Consider the following 14679-nt stretch of genomic DNA (forward strand, 5'->3'; position numbering starts at 1 on the left):
CTCTCTCTCTCTCTCTCACACACACACACTACATGAATGTAAAAATAATTATCTGGGGGTGGGCAGACAGCTCAGGTGCTGCATTGCTTGCTGCCTAGACAGGAGGATCTGGATTCAAACACTCTGCTCACACTCACACAGAGAGGTGTGCACCGCGGCACTTGGACTTCAGGGCAAGGAGCCCAGAAATGAGGAGTTTCTGAGACTCGCTTGCCAGTTAGTCTTAGCAAATGAGTTCCTAGTTTAGTAAGAGACCCTGACTCAAAAAATAAGATGACGAATTCCTTAGGCAAACAGATGGAACAGAGAGTCACTCTCTTGCCTGGTCCCTAACAAAGGTCACAGGACCACCTTGTTCAGCCAGATATCTGTTTTGTTCTTAGCCTTCTTAGGACTGTCATTGGAAGCAATGACATAACTGTACCTGGCGTCATTCCATCAGCATTGGTAGCGTGCTATTCCAAGACTAAAAAAGGGGAAGTTTAAAAGAGAAAGGGAAGTCAAGAGATGTTTATAACGAGGAAATTAGATGTTGAAGCCAAGACAGCAGGTCTGTCAATATCAGAAGGGAGTTCTTAAAATATGGCCAATTTTTCTTGTTAATGACGCACAACCGAAAGACCAGCAGTCTTGTGGGGCATGATATTTTTGTATAAGGAGTAAGTTGACGGGAAGGTAACTGGAAAATTGCAGGCTGTGGGGATTCGTTCACCACGTGAACTGCGATGCCTTGGGGAGAAGGACTTGCCTGAACTTTTCAAATATGTGAAGGGAGCAGTGATAGCCTGCGTTCATTACTTGCTCAGAATTTTAAGCCAGTGGATGTGATGTTTTTCTCACAGGGCACCAAAAGACTTCAACAGGAAGTTTTAGATCAGATTCAGATTCTTACGCTCTTTGAACTCTAACATCTTCTTCTAGAAGAGGGAGACCTCCGAGGTGTTGAGCTTCTGATGCTATGGTAAGACAGAGCAATGAAATATGGAGAGGGAAGGGTTAACTTTCCTCATAGCTTACTGTCCATCCTGTCAGGAAGCCAAGGCCAGAACTCAGGCAGGAGCTGAGGCAGCGGCCACCGAGGAATGCCACTTACTGGCTTGTTTTCTCTGGCTTGTTGCTTTCTTATACAACCCAGGGCCACCTGCCCAGAGTGGCACCGCCTACAGTGAGCTGGCTCCTCCCACATCGATCATCACCCAAGTAAATGCCCCAAGTATCAACTGATGGGATTTCATGAGAACCGAACATTTCTCTACAGCGAAGGAACACGCAGGCGGCCCACTGAGCTGGAGAGAATCCCTGCCACGCGCACTTGAGACAAGAATTCACACAGAACTGCAGGCATTACAGACCAAGGAAGTGCGAAGGCTGTCAATCAACACATGGGCAAGGAAGTGGGAAGACTGTCAATCAACACCTGGGCAAATGACCTGAAGAGGTGGCTTCCATGAAAATGGAACACAAATGTTACTGTAAACGTCTGAGAAATCCCTAGCCACCAGGGAAACTCAGATGAGAAGTACTTTGAGAATGTCCATCCCTTCGGCACAAGCAGAGCTCCTGCGCGGCACACTCTGACCACAAATGTCCGGGAGTGCGTAGAGAGAAAGGAGCTCGTGTTTACTGCCAGTGGAGTGAGAATTAATACAGCCATTGTGGAGGTCAGTTTGGAGATTCCTCAAAACAGTATATAATAGACAGGCTGTATGACCTGGCTCTTTCATTCCCAAGCACACTCCCAAAGAACTGCCCACCTATCATAGAGATATTTGCAACCCTGTGTTGAAAGCTGACTTATTCATTATAGCGAAGAATTGGAGCCGCCCTAGCTATCCATCAACAAATGAATAATGAAAACTTTTGTGTATACACACACACACACACACACACACACACACACACGAGAGAGGAGACCAGTTCATTGTTTTCTACCTCTCATTCTGTGGTGGACTTATTTTTGTTTGGGGTGATGGGTAAGTACATAAAAATCTATTCAATACTGAGAGTGTAAGATTAAATCTGGAGCCACACGGCTTCCGCTTGCACATATATAAGCTCATTACGTTCTATAGATTTTGAAGCTCATTACTTTCTATAGATTTTGGGTCTGGTTACTTTTGATGAGTAGTGTCCTTATCGACTAGCAAGATTTTTTTTCATAATACAGTTTGTACAATTTTTTAAAAGAAAATTCCCCCATGCACATGCCTACAGCCCAGCATGATGGAAGCTTTTTCTCGATCGAGGGTCCCTCTTTGCAGCGGCTGTAGTGTGTGTCACGTTGACACAAGAACCAGCTGGCCCATGTGGATATAAGAAAATTGTTTACCTCTTAGGATTGGTGGAAGGATAGATAAGGCACCTGAGGCTCTGCCAGGCGGCAAACAGAGGGGGCAAATGTTACCACGCATCATTCTATAGAGCTCCTTTGTTTGCTCTGCCTTCGGGTTTTGGGTAGAAGCTGACTTAGGAATCACAAGAGGGGCTCCAGCTCTCTATGTGGCCAAGAATGACCTTGAACTTCTGATCTCTGGTCTGCCTGCCTCTTCCGCCTGAGTGCTGGGAATACAGGCAAGTATCACCATGCCCAGATTTGTGAAGTGAGACAGATGGAATCTGGTGCTTGGGGCAAGCTGGGCAAGTACTACACAGATCCAGTGAATTCCACAGTCATTCTTATTACTACGGTGATTTCACAAGTCCCCTGGTCTTCCACACGCACCCTGACTCACGTCACCTTTGAAAGCTCTCTAATGATAGATGGTGCCACTGTAGACATAAAATTGAATTTTCAACAGATGCCAAAACCTATCTAATAACCAGCTTGTGTGGATTTCTTTTTCTTACATGGAGTAATGTGTGGAGGCTGCCCACTTACTCCACATGATGAATCCATCTTTGAAATCATTCTAGAAGGTTCATTCTGGGCACTGCCTTCCATTCAGCCCAACCATTCTCCCAGGAAAACTTCTCATTATTTTGTAGGCATCTCCGGCTTTGACCAAAAACAGGCACACTGTGCTTGTCAAATCCCTTCTCATTCGATATTCGACTTAATTTTTATTATGCATGAAAGGCTGTCTTTAACTGAGTATATCAAATAAAAACGGAACAGTCCCGACATTGGTGCTTACAGCATAGTAGGGAGACAAACATCAGATGACCTCACTTGACAAATGCTATATAAAGTTCCGGCCATGACAGAGTAACAGAAAATGATCGTTGGCAACACCCCCATTTAGAGAGCAGCAGGTGACAGCCTTTCAGTCCTCAGAGAAACAACTGAAGAGTTTTAAGCTGGGGGATAACGATCCTGGATTTACAGTCTAAGCCCCGTAGGCTGCCCTAAGGAAATAAAGGACAAGTGTCCATGAGAAGCCAGAGAGTCCATCAGGGACATAGCACAAGCAATGGCCAGGGTCTGAAAAAGATGCCTTGGAATAGCATAGAAAAAGATACACCATTGAGAGGTAGTTTTGAAACAAAGGGGACAACATTGGGAAGCTGAGGTTAAGGGGTAGGGAGGCAGACTCACCATGAAGCCGTGATGCCTCAGCTTGGAGCCTCTTCTGATTGCCAATCCCCACCCAAGGCTTAGATGAGGAGAACTTTTACCCTAAATTCATAAAGCCATGGTGTTCCTGATATTTGCTAAGGGACACATGTGGAAATCATTGTCTTCAAACTACACAAGCATCAGACTGCTCAACCTCAGCCTCAGGCAGAAAAGACGGCTCGGTCAGCAAAACACTTTACCTTAGAAGTGTGAAGACCTGGCTTTGGATCCCCAGAATCCACGTGAAAGAAGTGAACATGACAGTACGCACCAGTACCCCAGTGTGGTGAGGTGGAAGCCAGGACCGAAGGTCCCAGAAGCACACAGATCACCTTGGCCTACATGGAGAAGTTCCAGGCCAATGGGAGACCCTGCCCCCAACAAAAGGTGGAATGATACCCTACCCAAGGTTGTCCTTTGTCTTCCACATGTGCACCATGCATGTGCATACCTATACACACACGAGTGTATGCGCATACATATGCATACACACACACTCAAAATCTACCAGCTTGTGGCTTTGAGTTTTGCCACCACATAGGTCAGAGCTCCATTCTTGGACTCAAGGAACAAGCACTGCATAGAAATAAGTTTGTTCTAGCTGTACAGTGTTTAGGACAGCCACCAGGCATCTGGATTCATAGAAAAGATCTTACATGGCTTCTAGAACATTCCAAACGTCAAATTCGCTTGCAAAGAAGAGGGGGAAAATCCATCCCTGGCCACATTCATCTTCCAGTGAGTGTTTTTAATTATCGTTTATAATCCAGGAAACCCACAGGCTCATCTGCTCAGGAAATGGACTTACACCTGACGGCTTAAGTCCCTCTCAGCTCAGAGCCTCTCTCTCTTCTCAACACCAGTGCCACATGCAGGACAAAGGACAGAGCTGAAGAGCTTTCCAGATCAACATGCCAGTCTCAGCATTCTCATTCATGTTTAAATTTTGCAATGCTCGTTAAAAAGTCATATTGCTTCATAATCACAATTCATTGCCACAATAGCAGTACATGTTTGGGGACATTGGGGACAGCACAGTTTCCAAGCTTAAGCCTTCTGAGAGTGTTTATTTGCAAAGTTCATGTCCCATCCTTGGCATGTTCCCAGACAGTGCTGTCTTAAAGCACACAATGTTCTTGCTAGCCTCAGTATTGTGCTTTAAAAAAAAAAAAAAAAAAAAAAAAAAAAAAAAAACACATCAAATAATGGGTGGAGAGAGCCGTGAATATTAAATATAGCTCTGCAGAGCGCCCTTTACTGGTCCCCAGCCTTGGTGTCACTCAAATGCGTTTTTGTTTGCTCACCAAGTCTCATTACAATGCCTCTGACTCTTCTACCTAATTCCGGGATAAACCTGGAGATAAGAAGTAGTGGAGGCTGTCAACCCCCAACTTGGTGATAGAAAATTCCAAAGGTTATTTATTAAATTGCTAAGCCATCAATACAAATTCCATTAGAGTCTAGACCGAATTTGGGACCGGGGTGGAGCGGATAGCATCAGTTTCTGCAAAATGTGGCTGCCTAGGATTTAACAGGATTCCACGAAACAAAGAGAAACCTAGACATTCCCAGTCAATGTATGGAGCTTACAATCCTATTGACCTAGACAAAACCCTCCCTGCTTGTCATCTCTGCAGACCCACCTGCCCAAGGCCAGAGGCATGCCCTGGTGACTGGATGTCTTAAGCACGGCAGGTATGGGTTAGCCTGACTCCCTGGACTCCCAAATATCTAAATCTGTGGGGTTTCAAGTTGCTTTCCAGCTACAATGTTTTGAGTATTTGTTACCCTTAAGATATTGTGTGTATGCACATGTTCGTATATGTATGAGCATGTGGGAGCCATAGGTCAGCCTCAGGTGTCAGGTGTCAGGTGGCACACATCATCCACCTTGCCTTTTGAGGCAGCACCTCTCACTGACCTGAGTTAACCCAGCACCTCTCACTTACCTGAGTTAACCCAGCACCTCTCACTGACCTGAGTTAACCCAGCACCTCTCACTGACCTGAGTTAACCCAGCACCTCTCACTGACCTGAGTTAAGCCAGCACCTCTCACTGACCTGAGTTAACCCAGCACCTCTCACTGACCTGAGTTAACCCAGCACCTCTCACTGACCTGAGTTAACCCAGTAGGTTAGACTGGTTGGCCAGTGAACCCCAGGGATCTTCCTGTCTATCTCCCTGCCCAGTAGGATGCCAAGAGTGCACTGCCACGCCTGCCTTTTTACAGGGATGCTGGAGATGGAACTCGGGTCCTTGTGCAGCAAGCACTTCGCCGTCTGAGCCACCACATAAAGCTCATATCTTGCAGGTTTTTTTATCAGGCATCCTAGCCACACTGGTTGCTCATGACAGTCATGCTGACGGAGGTGCTTTGGAGAATTAAACAGCTTTTCCATGGCACTAAGCAGTTAAACAGTTTGTCTGATTGCCAAGTACGCTCTTTTTCCACCACTCCATGCGGATTCCGTCACTCTCTCCACTCCTGCTAACTTAGCCTCCTCCTGAATGTTCAACACACACACACACACACACACACACACACACACACACACACACACACAGCAGTATCATCCTACCTGTCTTAGGGTTTTACTGATGTGAACAGACACCATAACCAAGGCAACTCTTAAAAAGGGTAACATTTAGTTGGGGCTGGCTTACTGGTTCTGAGGTTCAGTCCATTGCCATCATGGCATGAAGCATGGTAACGTCTAGGCAAGCATGGTGCTAGAGGACCTGAGAGCTCTACATCTTGTTCAGAAGGCAAACAGGAAAAGACTGGCTTCCAGGCAGTTAGGAGGAAGCTCTCAAAGCCCATCCCCACAGTGACACCCTTACTCCAACAAGGCCACACCTCCTAACAGTGCCACGCCCTAGGCCAAGCATATGCAAATCACCACACTATCTCAGGGCCTTTGTACTTCCTTGGGCCTCCAAGGCTGTTTTTTTTTTTTTTTTTTTTTTTTTTTTTTTTGGTTTTTTGAGACAGGGTTTCTCTCTGTAGCCCCGGCTGTCCCGGTACTCACTCTGTAGACCAGGCTGGCCTCGAACTTGGAAATCCGCCTGCCTCTGCCTCCCAAGTGCTAGGATTAAAGGCGTGCGCCACCACCGCCCGGCTAGGCTGTTTTCTCTAGGTATGCATAGACTACACTCTGTCATCTAAGTATCTCAAGATGATTTCTCAGAGTGACTGTCTCAAACAACACTAGTCAAAATAGGACTGTATTTCCAGCACTTGTGAGGCTGGGGACAAGGGTCACAGGTTGAAGGGCAGCCTGGGTTTCACAGAGACCGTTCTCCACAGTGACTCTCTATGGCTCTGTCCCGTTTATCTGTGATACTGTCTAACCAGAGTGTTGCATCTTAGAGCTTGAGTCTGGCTATTCCTGCGGCTTCGAGTCTAAGTCATCTGCAGGCTGACTTCAGAGGAGATAATTCCGTAGCTGTCCGTTTCCCCCTCATTTGCTTCCTGTTCACAAGGCATCCTCCCATTTCCCAGCTCATATGGTCAGAGTAGATAGCAAAGATGCCAGTTGGAAGGCTTGTGGAACATTTTAGAGCACCCTCTTGAACTGGTGGGCACTCACTGTCTTCTGTCTCTTCTTTCAGTGTGATAAGTTCCGTTTTCCATCACAAAGTTAGCTAAAAATTAATCTGCAAACATCTTAAAGTGTGGAGGTAGGAGAGTAACTATGGTCCAACTTCACAGACACATATCGGTAAAGCTTGTAATGAGCATCCACCATGTTCAGGGGGTGTCATCCATATCTTCTTACTATCCTGGTCACAACTCCATCTCAGAGATCCTTTTGGTAATGTAAGTAGAAGAACCTGAAGCTCCGGGAGTCAGAGGCTTATTGATAAGTGGTGAAGGCAGGATTTGAACCCAAGCACTCTGACCAAATAGATGCCCTCAGAACTATCATACAGCTAAGTATAACGGGCTAGCTGGGGGCTGCTCCCAGGTTTCCATGCCTGTATTCAGTGTGTCATTCTTCCAAGACTGTTAGAGCTAAGAGGTTTAGACTCCGAAGCCTGGGGCAGCAGGAGTCAATGTTAAAAGTGTCCCAGAGTAGAGAGAATAATGAGCTTGTGCGTGCATTTGGTGCTAAGTGTACACACATTCGATAGATGTATTTTATGTGCATATTCTCTTGCCTACATATATGGATGTACACCATGTATGAGTCTGGAGCTGCTGGGCCATTTCTCTAGTTTCTTGGTGAAATCTTTTGATCTCTCCATCACACAAATGGGCAGGTAATTCTATTCATACATGTGTGTGTATGCATGTGTAGGTATACATGTGTATGTTCACGTGTGCTGGGAAGGCATCCATGTGGTATATGCTTGTTTATGGGGACCAGAGGTCAACCTCTGATATCATCCTCAGGATATCTGTCTACCACTTTTGAGACATGGCCTCTTACTGGCTCCAAGTCACCGACTAGGCTAGACTAGCCAGCCAGCAAGCACCAGGCCCCACCTCCAAGGGTTGGGATTACAAGCAGGCACAGCCACACCCAGGCTTTTATGTGGGTGCTGGGATCAAATTGGGGTCTTCATGCTTTCACAGCAAGCACTTTCCAGACCGAGCTCTATCCCTAGCCCAGGTTACATCCTATTTCCTCCTGGGGAGACAAAAGCAAGGAAAATGAAGTCACCTGTCCCAGTTTGGCCAGCTGGCAAGAAAGACTACAGGAGTCTAACCCATGAAGCCTGTTCAGAGCCCACACCTCCCCCATGTCCTCCCCATTGACAAACCTCAGCTTCCCGAATGATCTTTTCCATTGCTCTGACAAAATATCTGAGAGAGCAACGTAAGCTGAGGGGGGATTTGTTGCACTCAAAGTCCAGGAGTGTCCATCACGGAGGGCGTGGCATTTCTCCGGCAGGGATGAGCATGCCACCGGGATGTCACATAGACCAGAAGACAGACAGAGGAGGCTTGGACTCAGGGGCTCCCCTGGTTGTCTCCCTTCCCCTCACTTTATTCAGTCCAGGCTCCCAGCCCACAAGATGATGTACACTCGTATGTAGGGCTGGCCTTCCACTTTCAGTCAGTCCTTTCTAGAAACTTCCTTATAAAAGTAAGCAAAGGCGCATTGCACTCATGCCCTGAGCACATTTCAATCCTTCACCCAATCAGGCTGACACCTAGAGCAGTCCTCTGTGGTGACTTCTCATTCGTAGCCTTTTCTTTCCTCATCTAAGGCAGCTCAAAGGACAGACCATTCATGGAGCCTTTAATCCATGAATACTTTTTAGAACTGACAATACTGAAAAATAATCGCTTAGCAGGCAGGAGCACAAGCTTCCATAAATCAGGGCAGCTTCTCTCCTTCCCTTCCCTCAGATAGGCATTTCCAATTGGTGCAGAATTTCCCCAACAAGTGTTTGTATTTGTGGGGGACTTGAATTCAATCAATAGCTTCCAATTTCACATTATTAAAGTAATTCTGAACCTGTCGAAAGTTCTGACCCCTAAGCCACGTCTACACATTGGAGCTGGATCAGCCCCCAGAATGGCCCCCTAAATCTCATTTTTCAAAATGCATCATCATCAACTGGACAGCCATTGACAGGCGCCTCCAGAGCCACTCGACTCATTGGTAAAGCAATTAGAAAAGGAGCCATGGAGGAACAAGAAACGCTGGCTGCAGACCATGAAGTGCTGGCTGCAGACCATGTCCTTAAGCTTATTTCAAACACAGACCCAATTATACAATGACCAGAACTTGACAGCCGAGTCCCAAGCCACAGTAAAAAGCATCCTGAAGTGAGTCTGTGTGTTGCAGAAAGGTTGAGTGGCAAAGAGCTTCCCACACACATACAAGACTCACACAAAGGTTTGGAAACATGCCTGTCAGTAAGCTTGCCATGTAAGCTTGGAGACATGAGCCCCATCCCCATAAGACACATATTCTTTAAAGTCTGCATAATGGCTCAAACTTGTAATTTCTATGCTATGGGTAAAGTGACAGGTGCATCTTGGAGTCTAACTAGCCAGCCAGCCTGGCCTACTGGGTGAGCTGAGAACCAATGAGACTGTTATAAAACACAAGGTGAACAGCTCTTGAGGAATGTTGCCTAACGATATCTTCTGGCATCCATAAATACCCATATACACAAAAGCAAACAAGCAAACAAACAAACAACAAAAAAAAACTACCTTGAGGTAGACTGGGCAGCTGATATTACAGCAAATATTCCAATGTAGTTGGTCCCGTTAAGAGGCTCAGATTTCCCAGTGAGGTTCCAGATGATGTCAGTGTATCAGTGCATTGGCCCAAGGACCTCTCTCTGTGGAAATAGAGAAGTCACAGGCTCCCAAAGCAGACAAGCCTGGAATTGAACACCAGCCCTACCACTTCCTGGTAATCTGACCTTGATCTACCCTTTTTGTAGCTTAGCGTGCTCATCTGTCGGTTGGTGTCTGGTGAGGGGGGAACCTAGGAGACCATGGTAAGATTGGAATATGGCCACTGTGTAGTGTCTGCCAAAGAGCTGGCATTCGTAAGTAGAAGCAGCCATGACAATAAGTCATTAGTTGATTGTTATCTAAAAGGAATCAAGCCAAACGGAAAGACAGTAGATATCAAATCAAAGATGGTGTGCAGTCTACAAGAAACAAAACAAGAACGTGAACTTGATCTTCCTAGGTCACAAGCTGTCTCAAGCAATGAGCTGAAGTAGCTGTCTGGAGACAGTGCTGAGTAAGCTGGAGTCCCATCTTAAGAAAGCATCCAGCTCCCCACAGGAGGCCAGCTGAGGATGACTTGAGCTACCCCGCACCCAGCATGTGAATCTATTTCGATTACTCTAAGAGAATTGGAGAACCCCATCAATGAAGCATCTTTGAACGTAGATTTTTTTTTCAGTGAAACCCTGAGCAGTTGGGTGCCTGGGGAAGAATTTGCATATGTGCCAAGCATGGCACTTTTTTGTTAGAATCCCAGCTGCTCTGGGAGAAAGCAAGGCCATCTCTTTCGCTTCGATCGTCCATCTGAACGTAGCCACCTCTGTGGAGTCCTTCCACTCTTTCTGCATTAAATTGCTTTTCACATTTCCTCTGGTTCCCGCCTGCGGAACCAGAGTATTTCATTTGCTGCCTTATTGATGCTGGTACAGGTGAAAGACCTGGGCAAATAAGCTCGGAGCTCTGATTGTGTGTATAACTCAGAGCTCTCTTTGCCACAAGTGACAGAAATCCAATTCAGACCAGCTTGTAAGGAAAGCAGTTACTTATTGGCTTACCTACCTAAGCAGTCTAGGGTGCTAGGTATGGCTTCAGGAACAGCTAGATCAGGGCTTCAAATCTGTCATCAGGACCACATCTCTATACTTCTTGGTTCTGTGTTCCTTTGGGTTGACTTGATTCACAGCAGTTTCCAACAATGCTGATACAGTTGACTCCTTCATCCCCATCTTCCTTCTTAGTGGTTTCAGGAGATGCCTTGAACCATGGCCAAAATAATAAAATGTGCTGATTGGCTAAGAGTTGATCATGTGACCACCCTTAAACCATGATAGTCCATCACTATCCAATGGTCAAGCAGATGAGGTATAGGAAGAGAAGGTTTATAGAAATGCTATTTTCACATACTGTTAGGAACAAAGCCATCAAAAGGCCAGCATAGCACCCATGGGACATTGTCATACATCTTCAGGAAGCCCTAAAAAGCCTGAGAGGAGATGAGTGAGAAAAGGTTTCTTAGGATGCTGTGGTTCTTGGTCCAACGTGGGACCAGCCTCAAGAGAGCATTAAGACATGGTCCCCATGAGTATTCATCTCTCTCTGCTTCCCATGGGCTCGGTGTGTCCCTGTCTCCCTGCTGTCACCTTGTCTTCCCTGCCATGATGCTCTACACCCTTGAGCCATCCATGAAAAAAGAAAAAAATCCTGTCCTCCTTAATTTGCTTTTGTCAGGCAGTATGTCATGGTGATGAAACTAAGCAAGTACACACTAACTAAAGCACATATCAAGGAACAAACCAGACAGACAGAAAGGGAGGTAGATAGATAGATAGATAGATAGATAGATAGATAGATAGATAGATGGATAGATGGATAGATGGATGGATAGATGATAGATAGATAGGTAGATAGATAGATAGATGATGATAGATGGATGGATGGATGATAGATAGATAGATAGATAGATAGATAGATAGATAGATAGATAGATAGATAGAGATAGATAAATAGATAGATGATAGATAGATTCACATTTCAGAAAGTTGCCTGCTCTGTTTGATGAGTTTTAATACAGGGACCATTAAAACAGCTTCCTATGAGACATGTGGTAGCTCCAAGCAAAAACTCTGGGAGACTGGACTGAGTCCAAGGGAAAGTTGGCATGATTCAGACAAATGTGTTCATGCTTCAACATCCTACCCCTTGCTACCTTTAAGAAAGACAGACAGACACACATGTCTTCCCTGTGACTCTTTAAGTGTTGGAACACAGTATAATGTCTCAGGGTGCTACAAAAGCAATTCATCTTGTCATCCATCTCCTGGATTTCCCTAAGACCACACCCAGCCATGACTCCTGGGAATGTGGTCTGCTCTCCAGCACCTTGGGAAGGACCTGATCCCGAAGAGCACAGGAGAGTCTTTCTACTGCCATGGGATATATTCGAGAAAGCCAGGCTGGAAAGGAAAGAAAATATTTTTATCCTTGCATGCATATGCAGGTTTACAGAAATCATTGTGTTGCATGCAGCAGACCACTCAGTGTTAGAGAGTTGAGCCAAAGGTAGAATGAGAAAAATTATCATGACCAGCACAAATGCTGTTCAGGGACTCGGGGATGGAGAGACCATGGAAATAGTGATTGTGTGTGAGCCTGTTTTGCATGACCCACATATCAATGAGGGAGTCTCATATTCGGGGATTTAATGATCCACAGAAAATTGCCAGCCAGTTTAAAAAACTGTAGAGTGTTGATTAGTGTATTGGATTTCCACATCTTTTTCAGTTTGATCTCTTCACTGGGGACACCACAGGACTGATGAACCTTATAAAAATACCCCAGAAACTCAGCAGAGAGCACAAGCCTGAGATGGATGATGCTGGAAATGCTTCCCGAGATCCTGTTCTCCTGTGACTTTACACGGTTATCTTCCTTGCCTAGACAACTTAGCATTCCTATTGATTGTTCCAATTGGCTTAAGCACAAAAGACAATTCCTGCAAGTAGGGTGGGCTTCAGGCATAGCTATATCAAGGCCTCAATGACGTCATCAGGACTGGGTTTCCCTCTTTCCCAGACCTGCCTGCCATTGCACTGGCTCAGCCTTGCCTCTCATAGTGAGTTACCATGGCGACGGAGAGACAATAACCCAAGGCACCAGGATAATAAATGGACTCTTCTTATGTCTTGAATCTGAGAAACACCCACCATTGTGTTTATGGTGTGAGCACTTGGACCCCAGATTGTAAAGCTGTTTTGAAGTCATTCAGAGGTAGGGTCTATTTGGTGGAGTTGGAGCTTTACAGGTGAGCTTCTTATTCATCTCCTGGTGGGCCATCACGTGACTACGCAGCCACCTCACACCACCGTCAGCATGCTTTCCCTGCTATCAACCCTCGTTTCCTACCTTATCCATATCAGGTGTTTTGGGCACAAAGATGCAGAAGTAACTCAGACAGCTTTCTGCTTGTCCCTCTCACACAGGTTCTGAGATGTACTCCAAATGGATGAACATAGACCAGCCAGCATAGCTAGAGAGTTTGAGTTTCTGACCGGTCAGTCATGGTGACCACAGGGTGTCTATGTCTGTTAGTGGCCACTCCTAGAGTAAGCAGGTGGTAGGGAAGCGATTGCTTCTGAAAGAAAAGGAGAACCGTGAACTAGATGCCTAAAGTAGAAAGTGGAGTTTGGGTGTTCTTTTGAGGTGAACTAATTGCCCTGGGTCGGGATTGAACCCGTAGCCTTGGCCTCATTAGCACAAGCCTAACAGGTGAAATATCTCAACAGATCCGGCTGTTGGAAGAAAAGGAAGCAGGAACACCTTTGTTCTCTGGAATTGATTTAACTCACCCTGGGAAGCTGATCATTGGAAGAAGGCAGCTATTGTCTGTCCCAATTTAACCTCCTGTCATTAGGTACCCTTCACTCTCGTACTTCAGAAGTTGTACATATATGGAGGATATGTTTATGCTAAGCTTTATGTTGGGTAACCACAAGCTGATGCCGTCTCCTTTACCAGGCAGATAATACATTGCTTAGTAAGGAGACTATGGAACTAGTCCCAGGACAAAACAAAATAAAAAGAAAGCATAAGAAAGCATAAAATTAAATTAAAAGTGTAAAATATATGTTTGTATGTAAAATAAATTAATATATAATAAAAGTAATGAAAAAATTAATATGTATGTAAACTCTAAAACACACATAAGAATCCAGAGTCAGGAGAGGAAGGGTTAAGAGGTGTCATTAGCGAGTAGGGAGGGGCTCTTGCCCTGTAAGCATAAGGGTTCAAGTTGAAATTCTGAGCACCTATATAACAAGTCAAATGTGGCTGCAGATGTCTGCAACCCTAGAAATGAGGTGGATCCCAAGACCTCAAGATCCAGCCAGCCTATGTAACATGGCAAGCTTACCCTGGCTCAGTGAGAGACCCTGTCTCAGGGCAGTCAGGGGGAGAGTTATAGAAGAAGGAATCCAACACCATTCAACATCCTGTTCTGGCTTCTGTATGCATGTGTACTCACGTGTATCACCACACACACACACACACACACACACACACACATACACACATACACATGCACACATGCACACGCATACATGCACACACACACAAACGCGCACACACACACACACATACATGCACACACGCACACGCATACATGCACACACACGCACACGCACACACACATACACACATGCACATGCACACACACACACACACATACACACACACATGCACGCACACACGCACGCACACTTCCTAGAAGAGGCAGAGAAGATGGCTCCATAGTAAAGTGCTTAGCTTGCAAACATGAGGACCCATGATGCCTGTGTGGCTAAATCTATGATCCAAGTGAAAGGCTGGAGAATCGTAGAATGTATAATGTATAACTTTTACCTAAAAGCAGGCATGGAAAAT

This window comes from Mastomys coucha, unplaced genomic scaffold (genome assembly GCF_008632895.1).
Source record: "Mastomys coucha isolate ucsf_1 unplaced genomic scaffold, UCSF_Mcou_1 pScaffold15, whole genome shotgun sequence".
Classification (NCBI taxonomy): Eukaryota; Metazoa; Chordata; class Mammalia; order Rodentia; family Muridae; genus Mastomys; species Mastomys coucha.